The sequence below is a fragment of the Anticarsia gemmatalis genome, chromosome 16, assembly GCF_050436995.1.
Source record: "Anticarsia gemmatalis isolate Benzon Research Colony breed Stoneville strain chromosome 16, ilAntGemm2 primary, whole genome shotgun sequence".
Classification (NCBI taxonomy): domain Eukaryota; kingdom Metazoa; phylum Arthropoda; class Insecta; order Lepidoptera; family Erebidae; genus Anticarsia; species Anticarsia gemmatalis.
Genome location: NC_134760.1, coordinates 5,571,502 through 5,585,646, shown reverse-complemented (window position 1 = coordinate 5,585,646; position 14,145 = coordinate 5,571,502).

Genomic DNA, 14,145 nt, shown 5'->3' with positions numbered 1-14,145 from the left:
TTAAGCTCAACGAAAATGGCACAAAGTTGAGACAATGGGCACCTCGTCGTAGATACTTTTAGGGAGTGATTTTGAAAGCCATGTTTGTTTTGTAAAAGTAAGCGAATTGGCTAAGTGTTTAAAATTAAGTAGCTCTCTTTCGTTATATTTTTACCAACTTTACTTTTTCTTAACCATTTATTTATTTTGAATCCTGACTATGAATATCGTAATTTTCTGTAACTGAAAATACGTTTTGCATTTTTGTGGCATTGTTCACAAATCTAAGCTTAAATAAGTAAATCTAAATTCTAATTTGTTTAGGTGATAAGCAACTACCCCAACAAAACAAGAATATAATCGACAAAGTTCTTTGTCCGTTAAAGTTATCAGATTCCGATTCCTACTTCAAATACATTTCGTAAATCCAAATTCAATGGAATAGATTAGTGAGTAAACAAATTACATATAAATTTGCATGTCAGCGCGTATGTGAACTTTGTAGTGGCATTCAGTGAACGACGAACAAACTCAGGCTCTTTCAACCTTAAACGATTTCGCGCTCGGACCAAATCCTCTAACAAATTAGGATTAGATGAGGGTCCTGTGTTTTTAGGCCAAAACAGTAAATGTAATTCCAATTGAAAACTCAATTTCCCTTCGTATTGCTCAGGTAGAACGAATTCTATTTCATTCCACAAAATGGACCCTTTTAGGTCTCATAATTTCTTTATACCTTAATGGTACCCTCTGAGAAAGTGGAATATTATTCAAAACCTGTTATGCAAAATGAAAACATTTTAAAATTATGTCTTTTGAGTTTCTATAAATAATATTAATTTAATCCTCTTAGTGAAATTAGTAGGTACGTACCATTAACAAATAAATTCTGATGTTAAATTAAATCCTTAATAAATTCAGATAAGTTCATAATTTTACGTATAAATGGGCATTAAGCTGTTTTATGGATTTCCATGTCTAAATCATTCATAGGAACTAACAAATTAGTGTATCACTTCGCTTCGTTTGAATATCAACTGTATATCGTAAAGCGAGTTTAACATTGCGGTATCTCGTTTAGAGGTTTGTATGATACGAGATCATAAACATAAATGATTTGCCAAACCACGTCGGCGCCACCTACCGGCTTCTGGCGCGGACATCCCATTTGTCGGTCTTTGCGACCGTGAAAAGTGAACACGTCTTTACATCTGCAAATATATGTTAACGTCCTACGCAACAGGCAATACACGTATTCCCGGCGAAAATTGTATTTCTACGTCTACTTAATATTACGTGAAGATCTCTTTATTTACTTGGTGTTGGTTGCCTGCGATGTCTACCGGAATAAAATATATGGTTTGCCAATTTTCAGGTTCTTATGCTTTTAACAACATATACCTATACACCCTAAATATACATAGAATGTACTTAACATGAACTAAATTCTGTCTGTATATTTGTTTCTTACGGTTTTATAAGCAAGAAACGATTTATATAAAGTACAGTAACATATTTCCTTAAAATGATGTTTATGTTCCTAAGAAGGCTAAGCTACTTCTTTTCGTAAATTCACCCCCACGATAACGCATATTAACTGATACTACTTAGTACTATTCATTATGGTAAAATAATTCCATTAAATAATAAAGCAAATCCCACAAACTACACGCGAAGTGAAGTCCTTTTCTCCCGAGGACAACGACATAAATAAACACACCAAACTCGATCACACAACAGTGTTTTTGTGCCACTAACTAAATAAGACAAGTAAGTATACAGTGAAGAACGTGGCGTCATTGCCGCATCCTTGTTATAACGAATACAAATTAAGTTGTTAATAACACAACGTAATTTCACCTCAGCCCTGATGTCGGCAGTGAGCCCGGCGCAGAATGTTCTAAAGTCCTGTCTGATTTATGTGAAAACTTAGCTTAGGCGCTTATTTGGTACACGCATTATAGTATCAAAGAAATGCAAATTACAAAATTGTTGTGTTTTAAACATTGTCATAGTCACCGAGAAATGTTGACTAGTATTATGTTTAAAGTGCAGTACGATACGACAGTCCTATGTCATTTGTAATAAAACCAAGGAGAAATAAAAAGAGTTAAATCATAAAGCTATAGCTACATAGAAAATGAATGCCATATGTACATAACTAAAATTTAAATTTGTTAAACTTTTATACAATCAATTTGAGATAAATTGTCTAGTAGCGTATCGTTGACGACGGTGACAATAGCAAATAATGAATTGTTAGTATCAAACGTATGCCTAGCTCTAGTGCACAGTGCGTCGACGAGCAATGAACTCGATCTTGTCCAATGTTGTCTGGAGAATACGAAGAGACAAGATAAAACGTCGAATCGGAAAAACTGCTTATTTTATTGCCGCGCCGAGCTGTAAGGCGGATAGGATCGGCCTGGGGCGGGATTGGTCCAACCTCAATTAGGGACAGAACATATATTATCTAGTGGCGCATTCTAATCAATAGCGGTCGGAAACTTATATTTTGAGTTATAGTTTCCCACAAAACTCACAAACAGCTCTCCACAAAATATTTTCATATTTACTATTTTCTTTGCAAACAACAATATCACGCACGTACTTTTCACAATAGACCAAAACATTTCTCCATGGAAAGCGAGTATATGATTAGTCCCTTAAAACCATTGTCCATCGGGAGGTATGGTTAACCGTAAATTACTTATAAATTATTGGCCGCTGAAGGTTTACATTTCCTTGAGTAGAGAAACTCAATGACAAAAATTGTATCGGAGACCTTAAAATCTCTAGCTGAGAACACTCGTGTAACCATATCCGTGGGGAGATATCTGAACATTGTTAGTAGAATATAAGGTATTAAATCGTAGGGTAGGAGTTAATGAAATGCACCTCGCACAATGTTTTTGCTAAGCACCTGTTGTTGTTACGTAATATCTGTGTAAGTTAATAAGTCACCCGCTGCAACCCGCCTTACTTACCACACGAACATTGACTTATTACAACTAGATACGATATCGCAATATTAACCTTTTAAATCAAAGTAGATACTACTGAAGTAGTTACATAAGTAAATAAACCATTTATAGATTAGTATATAGGTTGAAACTTTACCATTTAGGTTTCAACGATATCACGTCTAACAACGTAATAAAGAAAAACAGAAATTTCAAAATATCGTTAATCCGTAGTGGTAGAAATACATCGCAATAATCTTAGGTAATGGAATAGTTAACAAAGTTAATTGTTATAACTGCATGGTTTGATGTTGCATGTATACAAACTGATGCTGGTCGCAATATATTTTTAGAGCTAGTACGGCAATGTCCAGTAGTTGTAGTTCCGCACTTTCCAAATAGTGTCGTAAAAATCAATGACTCGATAGCGACGAGATCTAATAGCATAATCGTCTCTACGATAATAATGTAAGTATAGAGAAGATAATAATAACCTACCCGAGGGATGCATCTGAAAGATTTTCATCATGAAGCTAGCTATTATTTATATTTTGGAGTCCAACATATACGAATCTAAAATCACGCCTTTCTGCCATATGAGTAGGTAGAGACCAAAGAACACTACTTGGTACCATCCTTACAAATCTCCTAAGGTTTTAGTCATATACTCAAATATACAAACTACAGATAAAATAAGCAATACACCTATCAATCATCGTACGTGCATCTGACCTGCCGAATATATTTTTGTTGCAAATATAGCGAACTACAATTCAAACGACACATAGTGACAAAAGGCGAATATACAAAGACACAAAGAGTCGGTTAAAACAACAAACAAACTGTCAGTGTTCAGAAATACCTGGAGGCAGCACCTATGATGCATGACGTGTGTGATTCACGGACCTACTGCTGTATGTATGGTTATGTTTTACATACAACGTAACTTTATATCTCGTGACAACTTGTACAATACTACTGAAATAAAAAATATGTATATTGACAAAAGATACTAATCTATTGGCTATTTCGTTCTTACAAATAATGGACAAAGTATTCAGCACCATGTCTTGTTTAATTAAATAGGGTTTCATAATCATAGTCGCATCTAGTTTAGAGTTAGAATCGGGGTCTTGAAGCATGTCTTGAACTAAGTTTGTATTACAAGCTTGAATATGCAGACAGCAGATGTTAGAAACACCGCATATAAATTACTGACACGACCGCAATCCAAGCTTGCTGTACCTTCTAATATTAATAAATTAATTCACTTACACGAATTGAAAATATTATACATTATACTTAATGTTACAAACAGTCAAAACAATTTTCCCTGAGAATGAATAACGTGAAAACAAGAATCCAACTTCACAATTTATACCAGTTCAAGATTCATAATTCAATTTTACAATTCAATTCTGCTCGAACTCGTATACATTTTGGTTGAATGAAAAATTGAATATTATCATATAAATTCAATTTTCATGGCAAATATGAGAACAGAATATTGTTTATTAAAATGTGTGTGGGAGGGTAATATTTCTATGGCTGAACTAAAAATAACTTACTGTTTATTTAAATGTTTATTCATTAACATATTAATTCTTTTCAATCTTAAATCCGCTATTCACATTAATCATATACTTCAAGTAAATGAATTTTTATTATCATATAATATAAGGTACCAGGTAGAGAGTGTGGTGGGGGCGGCGGCGGCGGTGGTAAGAGTTTAATGAGTACTGCTCAAAGTTACAGCGCATACTGTAAATGAGAACTATAGCGTGCAGCGGAAAATTTGAATTTTTTAGCAGTTACCTGAGCCTATAAATCAAGTGTAAAGTCGCCCTAAGCTCTACGAGATAGCTTCCTCGAACATTTTAAAATGTAAATTACTTTCAACTCCACACCTGTAACGTCATAGCCACTGCTCGAACACACACACACACAAAACGTCATACTGCTTCTAAATACTTTTGAACATAACTTTATGTAGTTACTTGAACATAGTAACAGACATTTGATATGTCGTTGTATTAGTTTATGTGCGTATCTCTCTGTCTCTTTACATTATTATTAGGTATATCTATTTCCATAAGTTAGGCAGTAGAAAATGAAAACATCTATCTAGTTAACCCAAATATATGAACTTATCACACTCGTTTTAGGACTAAATTCAATCAAAATGCAATTTTGCGCATTTAATCAAAGTCAACTTCTTAATTTTAAAAAAACAATACAAGGTGTAGATGACACCAAAATTATAGGCATATAAGAATTTGCTTAACAAAATGTGGGTCCCACAAGTGAAATGGTTGCAAGGATGTTTTGATAATTACAGGTACGGATTTAGAAACTGGTCACTATAATCATATCAACAGAAAAAGATATGTACTACGACAATAAATATTTTTAAATCTATATAAACGTCAAGGGAGTTTATTCATGACCCAATGAATATATATGCCTATAAAATTAAATATGAAAATAATCCTACGAGTTAACTATTTGTAATTTTATATGCATAATGTCATGAAGGATCCGCGAATAGTCTTTGTGTGAAAGAGTAACCAAAATGTCCAAAACATAATAATATAGGTATACACTACATCCAACCATCCTCACAAACTTTCGCGTTTTATAAAAATAGTAAGACTTGGTCTGTCACCCTCTAGCGGATATTACTATGCACTTTATCATCTGTCTATTTAACTGCCATCTAGCGAAATAAATCCGTACTGGTAACCGTTGAACCAACACATGTAAAAGATAATTCAATGAACAGATGGTGTACCGCAGCACTGAAAGTGAACGGCGGCAAAAGTTCGCTACAGTATCACTAGAGGCCACAATGGACGTGTTCTCAATATTATATTTCCCCTTGTCTTTAGACTAGATAGAGCTAGTGCTGCACCAAACATAAAGTATTTTAGAGCGTCATTTCACAGGACCTTTTTAAATTGGTCCTGGACCAACCTTGGATAAATAATTCGATGATGATGACATTATAACGCATTTTCTGTAAAAGCCCGGAGAACTTTATCTTAATATTTACCAACTATTATTACCAAAGTAAAGTCCTGCGATCAGCTTTCATTCCGTTTCTTAAATCTTGGGAATCATCCATTTGGTTTCTCTAATCTTAGGATTTAAAACAGCGACATTATAAATTTAAAAAAAAATCAAGCATTGCTACTCTCCATAGCTTCGTTTTTATTCTATGATCATAAAGCAATTATAGTAGTTTTAGCTTGGAAATACTGAATGGCGAGTACCAGTAGCAATGCTTGTCGGCTTTTTTCTACACTATTTGTAAAGATTGCGCATAGGCATTTGTTAACGCGCATTACAAACAAGTGAGCCTAGCCTAGCCTTATTCTGTGTTTATAATGCAGTCTTTTATCTAGTGCAAGGATAATATAACTATTGTTTTCCTTGGTCCAGATACTTTGTCGCTTCTAATGGCGACTATTTACCTTCATTTAATTAATATTGGGTACTTTATCGGACTCGTAAACTATTAAACACCTTAATCTATTAGTAAATAGAACTAAATTATTCAAATAATGAGTAAATTCATAAAAAAGGAATATCGTCATGCTGGAACACTCCAGGTTTGTTAAAAATTACATTACATATAAGACATGCTTTATGGAATTAAGTCCTTTTTCGAATTAAATAATTCGCGTGTCAGTATAAAAATTAAGTAAAAATCTAATCCTATTTTATTTCAAACGTACTTATGTCTTAGATGTTTGGGCTAGTACGACAACGTAACTACTTACATACTTAGTCAATCTCAAAATCGAAATCAAATCTCATCAAACGAGGTTATTGTCAATTTTGTCATTTTACATTTCCCGTGTACACAGTGCTATTCCCGTCTTTGTCTTATAAAAATATTTACTCTTTAATGGGAAGTTTAAAATATGATCTAATGTCCACAATTGGTTTCCCACGCTTTACCTAATACTCGTTGCTGAGTCCAAGCTGCTACTTTTGTCTTATAATATTTTAATCTATACTAATATAATAAAGCTGAAGAGTTTGTTTGTTTGTTTGTTTGTTTTTTTGTTTGTTTGTTTGTTTGTTTGAACGCGCTAATCTCAGGAACTACTGGTCCGATTTGAAAAATTATTTCAGTGTTAGATAGCCCATTTATCGAGGAAGGCTATAGGCTATATAACATCACGCTACGGTCATTAGGAGCGGAGAAGCAACGAAAAATGTTACAAAAACGGGGGAAATTTTGACCCATTCTCTTAGGTGACGCAAGCGAAGTTGCGCGGGTCAGCTAGTTCAAAATAATGTCCTAAATGTCACGAAAGAGAAAAACTCGATATTCCGGCTTAATATTTTCCAAGCAGCTATTACAAAAGTTAAATATACTTCCTTATTTCTGCTTCCTATTGTCTCAAAAATCTCTTATAAGAATGCATTTTAGGTATCAAAATAACCTTATTTATTATGCTTGTAAGTAAACAATTTTAAGTAATCGTTAGGAATTCAGCTCAATTGACTTCTCTTTTTGATCTCTAACCATTACGACAAAATGTAGAGTCGTCTTTAAATGAGCGGTAAACATTGATATATAGTACATCAATCTGTCTTATAACACATCAAAGTTGCATCATGGCACCGTATAATAAATAAGCGACAAACGTAAATAGCCGGTAATAGCCCACATTGCATTGGTGACGATATACAGACGCGCTGATATAAATGTTGTAAAAGAAACAAATTCTATAAATAAACCGTTACTCTTCGTATAACAACTTTGCCTTCCTGTACGTGATTACAATATTTGGCTTAAATGTGAACAATGGATGTGTTCAAGTAATATAGGTACGTTACATTGCCCACGAGGAAGTGACTTAAAGATGTTGGAAAATTAACTTCTTAAATAATTACTGTATTGATACAGGAAATTAATGTTAGTTTATCCTTTGGAATTATGTATGTACATTTACCCGTCTCTAAAAACGATGCAAGGAGTTTTTTAAACCAAATATTATTATTGACTAGTAGATGCCACAAACAATTGCATTAAAAAGTTACAAAGCCCGATCAAAGACCTTAACTAAGAAGGCACCTGTTAATTGTAGTAGATAGATAGAGTTCGTTAAGATTGCAAATCGGACATAATATCTAACAATTTCATCTCAAACACGAAAGTATCAAAATACTACAACGCAGGCTGCCCTGTCAAGGCTAACCTTTTAACATTTTAAATGTTAAGCCCTCGATGACGTTGTGTCCCAGTTATTACGTTGTTTGTCGCCTACGACCTACCCACACCTTTATGCTAATGTACGTGTGTAATTTCTAATATGTAGAGACAAGATTACATAATACCAGCTTTGGGTCAATATTTGTACTTCGTCACATGTTGCTACCTTACCAACTTGTATCAAACAAAAAATAAGAAACGATGTTTGTACATAGATATTCTTCAATTATATATTATCATCATTATTTATAATAATTATAAAACGATAAATCGTTCCAAGAACAGACGAGGTGGTCGAGGTTAACGTTGTCTTTGAAGTGCTCTTCACTGCAGAGCTCTGCAGCTGTAGGCCACTTCTCTGACGTTATCACAAGTGCAACCGCTTTGCCTCAGCGCCAATATTAATTACAATATTAAGTAATGTGAGTACCTATACGCATTCGTTTTGAGTCAACTTCATTTGACGAAATGTATGCAATAGGTAGGTCTGTACCACTTCTTCGGCATTTAGAACTAAAAAGGAAAAGATATTAGATATAAAGTTTATATTCTATCTATTTCTCATAAAAATCAATCAGTCAGTCAGTGTGTCAAGTGTACAATAGTATTGGCAACGAAAGCGTATCGCAGGAATCAGTGGCACAGTGCGCAGTCGGGTGGGCGAGGCACGGCGAGGCGCGGCGCGGCGGTGCGCAGCGGGGTCAGCGTCGCGCGGCACTGGCGAGCCTCCGCCCGCCCAACTCGCTCTACAACACATCGTGTCGTCACTTTCTTGTGAATATTACATAAATAAACACTGCTCTAGTCTTCCACGAAGCCCCACCAGTAACCAAGGTAACATACTTCTTTATCCTAGTCAACATTCTTATCACTCGTTTCAGCAATTATTCATTTGTTTTGAGTTCTTTGTTATTATTGTTTTGATTTGTGATTAAGTTCTTATCATCAGTGTTTTCATTTTCTCAGCTCACCATTTTCTTAGGTGAAATGTATTATAGTGTCTTAATATGAGCGATAATAATATTAAGGGACTTGTTACAATGTTCATCGAGAATATACGACGACAGAATATTACATAACTGCTGTAAGGGCAGTCGTTACGGGAGTCGTCGTCGGGACGTCGACGGTCCCGCCAGTTAAATGTCTTTAGGTTTACACTACGTAATCTTTATTACATCATAGCCTTCCTAGTGTTTTTTAAATAATAACGTTAAAATCCGGAGACAGAAAAATTAGTTAGTGCATCTAGTCACTGAGATTATTAACCAAGGAGTTTAGATCGTTCCTGGGATTGTCACGGATTTATTTATTTATCCTGTGCTTAGTTACGGCCTTGTTGTTAGTCCTTAGGTACATATCAATGCTTTTCAGTCAATTTAGTTTCGCGCTACACGAATGTAATCTAGAATAATATCTCTTATCTAATTGTGTAGCAATTTCATAAGGCTTGTAAAGTTTTATAGGGATTCCGTTATTTAGGTATACTTACCCAGGTATACTTCTTACTTTGTGCTCTACATTTATGGTACCGTTACGATTCTAACAAAAAAAATATCCTGCATGATCGTGAAGGATTTGAGTCAATGACCCTCGTTTGTAAGGCAAGACGGTACGTGTGCTAAATGTTAAGAGGAACATAAAATTATGAGAGCAAATGAAAAGTTTAATCGTATAAAAAAACGAGCATACGTAAAAGAAATAAGTACCTGCCTACTTAACAAAATTATTGTTATGACAAGTGCACGTTCAATAAAGCAGTTATCACAAGCAGCTGGGCAGTTAGTTAGTTGGTAGCCTACCTAGTTTACGTATATATGTTACTGTAAAAGCCCGAACTGTGGTAAATTCTAAGATTTTCCGGTAAAACCTAAGATTTACCAACTCTCAATGGTAAAAGTCCGAACAAGCCAGAGTTTACAAACTATGTTACGATATATTAAAAAAATCCTCATTCATAACTATGTTCTAACTATTTCACGGTATAATTATATACTGTGACATAGTTTTAAAGAAGGAGTTTTGGGCAAAGCGACATGGGTAGGTTAGGTTAGAAGGCTAAGGTGGGAGCGAGCGAAGCGAAGCTCCCACCTTAGCCTTCGTGGTTATTTTTTTTTAACTACCCAGAATGAGGAGCCCCGCGAAGCGGGGCTCCGGCGACATCTCGACATCATCAAGTGAATATAGGTAAAAGTTCGAAATAAAAGAATTGTTCGGACTTTTACCATTGCGAGTTGGTAAATCTTAGGTTATACCGGAAAATCTTAGGATTTACCACCGTTCGGGCTTTTACAGTAACATATATACTCACAGTGTGACATGCATGCGTGACCTAAAATAATGACAGTACGCGTAACTACTCGAGTACCTACTTACATTTATCTGCAGGAGTGACGTAATCACATCTATGAACGTTACTTAATGTGACTACGAGATATATGTAGGTTCATCATTAACGACAAGTCAAGGTGATACCTACGTATAGTTGTTCAATGTTTAAGTACAAGAATTTATTAGATTCAGGATCCGGAATACAATCAGACAAACAAAAAAATACCGAGGTACCTTTATATGTTTATTATTTTAAATGTTTATTAAGGGTAGATAGCTGGCGCGCAGACACGCACGATTCGAAAAAGCTAAGCGATTATAAAAATTATACATTTCTATCTAGACCTGTCGGTCGATAAACATGCACCACATCTAAATAGCACAGTCGGTTAAATCGTCATGATAATTTTGTATTCCCCCCACATTTGTATAATTTGGGTCAGGACTCAGGGGTTTATGAGGTACCTACCTAGTAGGTATTCTGTAGAATTCTGCTTGAACTTATAAATCCTTACATGTTATGTTTTTAAGCCAGTGACCCAGCCAGCTCGCAGCTACATGATTTATTATTATGTCTATGCACCGTTATATGCACACAACAAAATAATGTACCCAACGATTCTGAATTACCTATATAGGTAGGTATAAAGGAATGAAGTTATAAAAGATAACATTGTATGTTTTGTTTTGGTCAAGATTGTGATTGTGCAAGCGGTCGATTTCCTATAATTATTAATAAACCAGCATTTGACATCAATTTAGTAATACACTGTTCAAGAGCACCAACGTAAATTAGGTTGATGTGTTCGCTAAACAACAATACTGCAGAGGAAAACTGAACATAGTCGCCGACGGGTACCGAGCTCGGCGGACGTATCACGCGAGCACGCCAATTTATAACGTTCACTGATATACTGTTGCTATCAAATCGTGTCATTAGTCCAAATACGAATTATGTTAGTTATTTGTTGTTTATGTTAAGTGAACAAAACGTTACCTCCTGTTCATTTGTAATTACATAAATCCACTCTTTTGGAGGTTTTATAAAATTAAGTAAGCAATAAATAAAGCTCTAATGTAAGTACCCAAATATTAATTATTTTTTCTTCTTCGGTCTATTTTTTGCTTTCATTTGCTTAGGTCAGTAACTACTTACAAATAAATAAATAAACATATTTGGACAACTCTCACATGGTCATACGATTCCAAACTAAGCGGAGCTTGTGCTATAGAAACCAGTACTTAGATACAGTAAGTATTTAAAAGTACATAGGTAGTACTTTTAAATACTTACATACATACTTAAATTTACAACCAGGCTTAAAACAGATAACCGTGCTTATCAAACAAATATTCAACCTAGGTGGAAGTCGCAAGTGTTTCCCATCTTATTTTTATATTTAAATTACTATTTAGAGATCCTGGGAAATTACTCACTACATTAAGAAAAAATTACAAATGAGTAAAATATTCAAACTTCCATACTACAAGCAAAATGCTATACGCAATGATGATATAGACATAAAAATGTCACCTATTTGATAAAAATATTGTATGACCCAATATAATACAAAAAAAATAAGTAGATATTGGTATAAATATACAGGGCTACAGTCTACGCAATAGCCAAAATGTAGGTCAAAAGAAGAAAATATTTCATAAAGACATATTAATGTGTTTTGTTAAATTAGCTTTTTGTTATTTGTTTATGTACAAACTTACTTTGTTAGTAACTTATAAACAAAAACCATGAGTTGCGCATACGTGATATTCATTAGTGCATCCAAATACCCCATATCAAATACCTAGCTTTTATCATGTAGATATTGTGCAACTCTTTCCCATCCTGTGTTATCTAGTGAAACTACGAAATAGTTAAATAGGTCGCGGCAGATTATCCACGACTTCATGAAGGTCGTTGACCTACTTATTCACTATTGGCCGAAGCATAGGTACAGCTTTACACACATGTATATACGCAGTTACAAAAAATTTAACACAACAGAACCAAGTAATTTGGTACCTAGATATCGATAATTGTATTAGTTATATTCAAAATGACGCTCGAAAACATAATTTAAGTAGAGATTGACCAACCTAGGATGAGCCTAAGCCTAAAATTGCGACAAATTTAATCAAAGAAAACCAGCAGAGTGTTAGTCGGACTTGTCCACGAAGTGTTCCGTACAATCTATTTTGACTATATAAACAACAAACATTTTTTTTCTATGGGAATCTAAAAGATATTTAATGGACTCCTGCCGTGATCTGGCAGTACCTACGACTGCTTACCACCAGGTCCTGTGTTCGATTCCCAGATCAAAAAAAGTGCCGTTTTTATAATTCACAATTGATTCTTCTCAATAGAAGTTTGGTAACGGTATCAAGCAATAAGCTCGCCCTTTATTGCTGGCTCTCGCCATTTATGGCCATTGTCGTTGAGCAGGGCGAAAGGAGGTTGTATTTCATACACCTCTGCCTTCATCTTCGGGTACAACAGTAGCTCGATTCTCTACTACTGTCAACTACCGACAACCGGTTTGTCATCGAAAAATTTTGTATGAAAAACTGATCAGCGCCTCTGACAAGCGTCGTCGAAACTATTTTGGCAGTATATTCTAAATGACCCGTCACAAACAGAGAATGAGTCAAAATGTTCCCCGTTTTTGTAACATTTTTACTGGTACTCTGCTCGTATTGGTCGTAGCGTGTTGATATATTGTATAGCCTATAGCCTTCCTCAACAAATGCTATCTAACACTAAAAGGATTTTTCAAATCGGACCAGTAGTCCCTGAGATCAGCGCGTTCAAATAAACAAACTGTTCAGCTTTATAATATTAGTATAGATAGTATAGATTTATTTAAAAAAATAATATAGTTACATACCCAAATATTTGAAAAATGTGGTTGTCTCAATACGTGCCTGTTGTCGTTATTGATCTAGAAAATAATGGTGGATAGATCACGTGTGCTATGCTGTTTTTATTACGCACCTACAATTTTTAGTTTTCTGCCAACTTGAAGCTCCAAGCTTGTTGTATTTTTTTTATATACACATAATACAAAAATAGTTTAATAAAATGAGCAATAATGATGAAGATCGTGTGTCTTATTGTAAGCCTGACCTGACAAATAAAGAGTCCATGAGATCTTTGATCATCTCCTCTGTTTGATTCACCATTCCGTATACAAACTGTACCTAAAGGAAATTTTTATTTCAGAATGACTTCTCCAGCAATCACTAAGTCTCCTGAAAACCAAAAAGGTGAGAAAAAATCGCCAGCTCGTTCTGCGGGCTCACCAGAGCGAGCACCACCCAATGCTGACGCTGCGGTCGCTTCATCGAGCTCCAGTTCATCTCAACAGCAACCAGAGAACTTCAGCTGGCTGCGAATTTTTAAACTAGCGGATCTCATGATGAAACAAGGTTGTTAAATCCTTGCCATGCGTAGACAATAACTCAACTTATCAATTTGATATTATACCTAGGTGTTCGACAATTAAGTAGATAGTTCAAGTAGGGGTTAACGACAAGCAATAAAACAAAACTATGAGTCGGTAGAACTTAGAAGGGGTAGGAAGTTCTAACAATACTTGCATAAAAAAATATAGCCCACTGTCTCATGCATTCGCCGTTATTTTATAA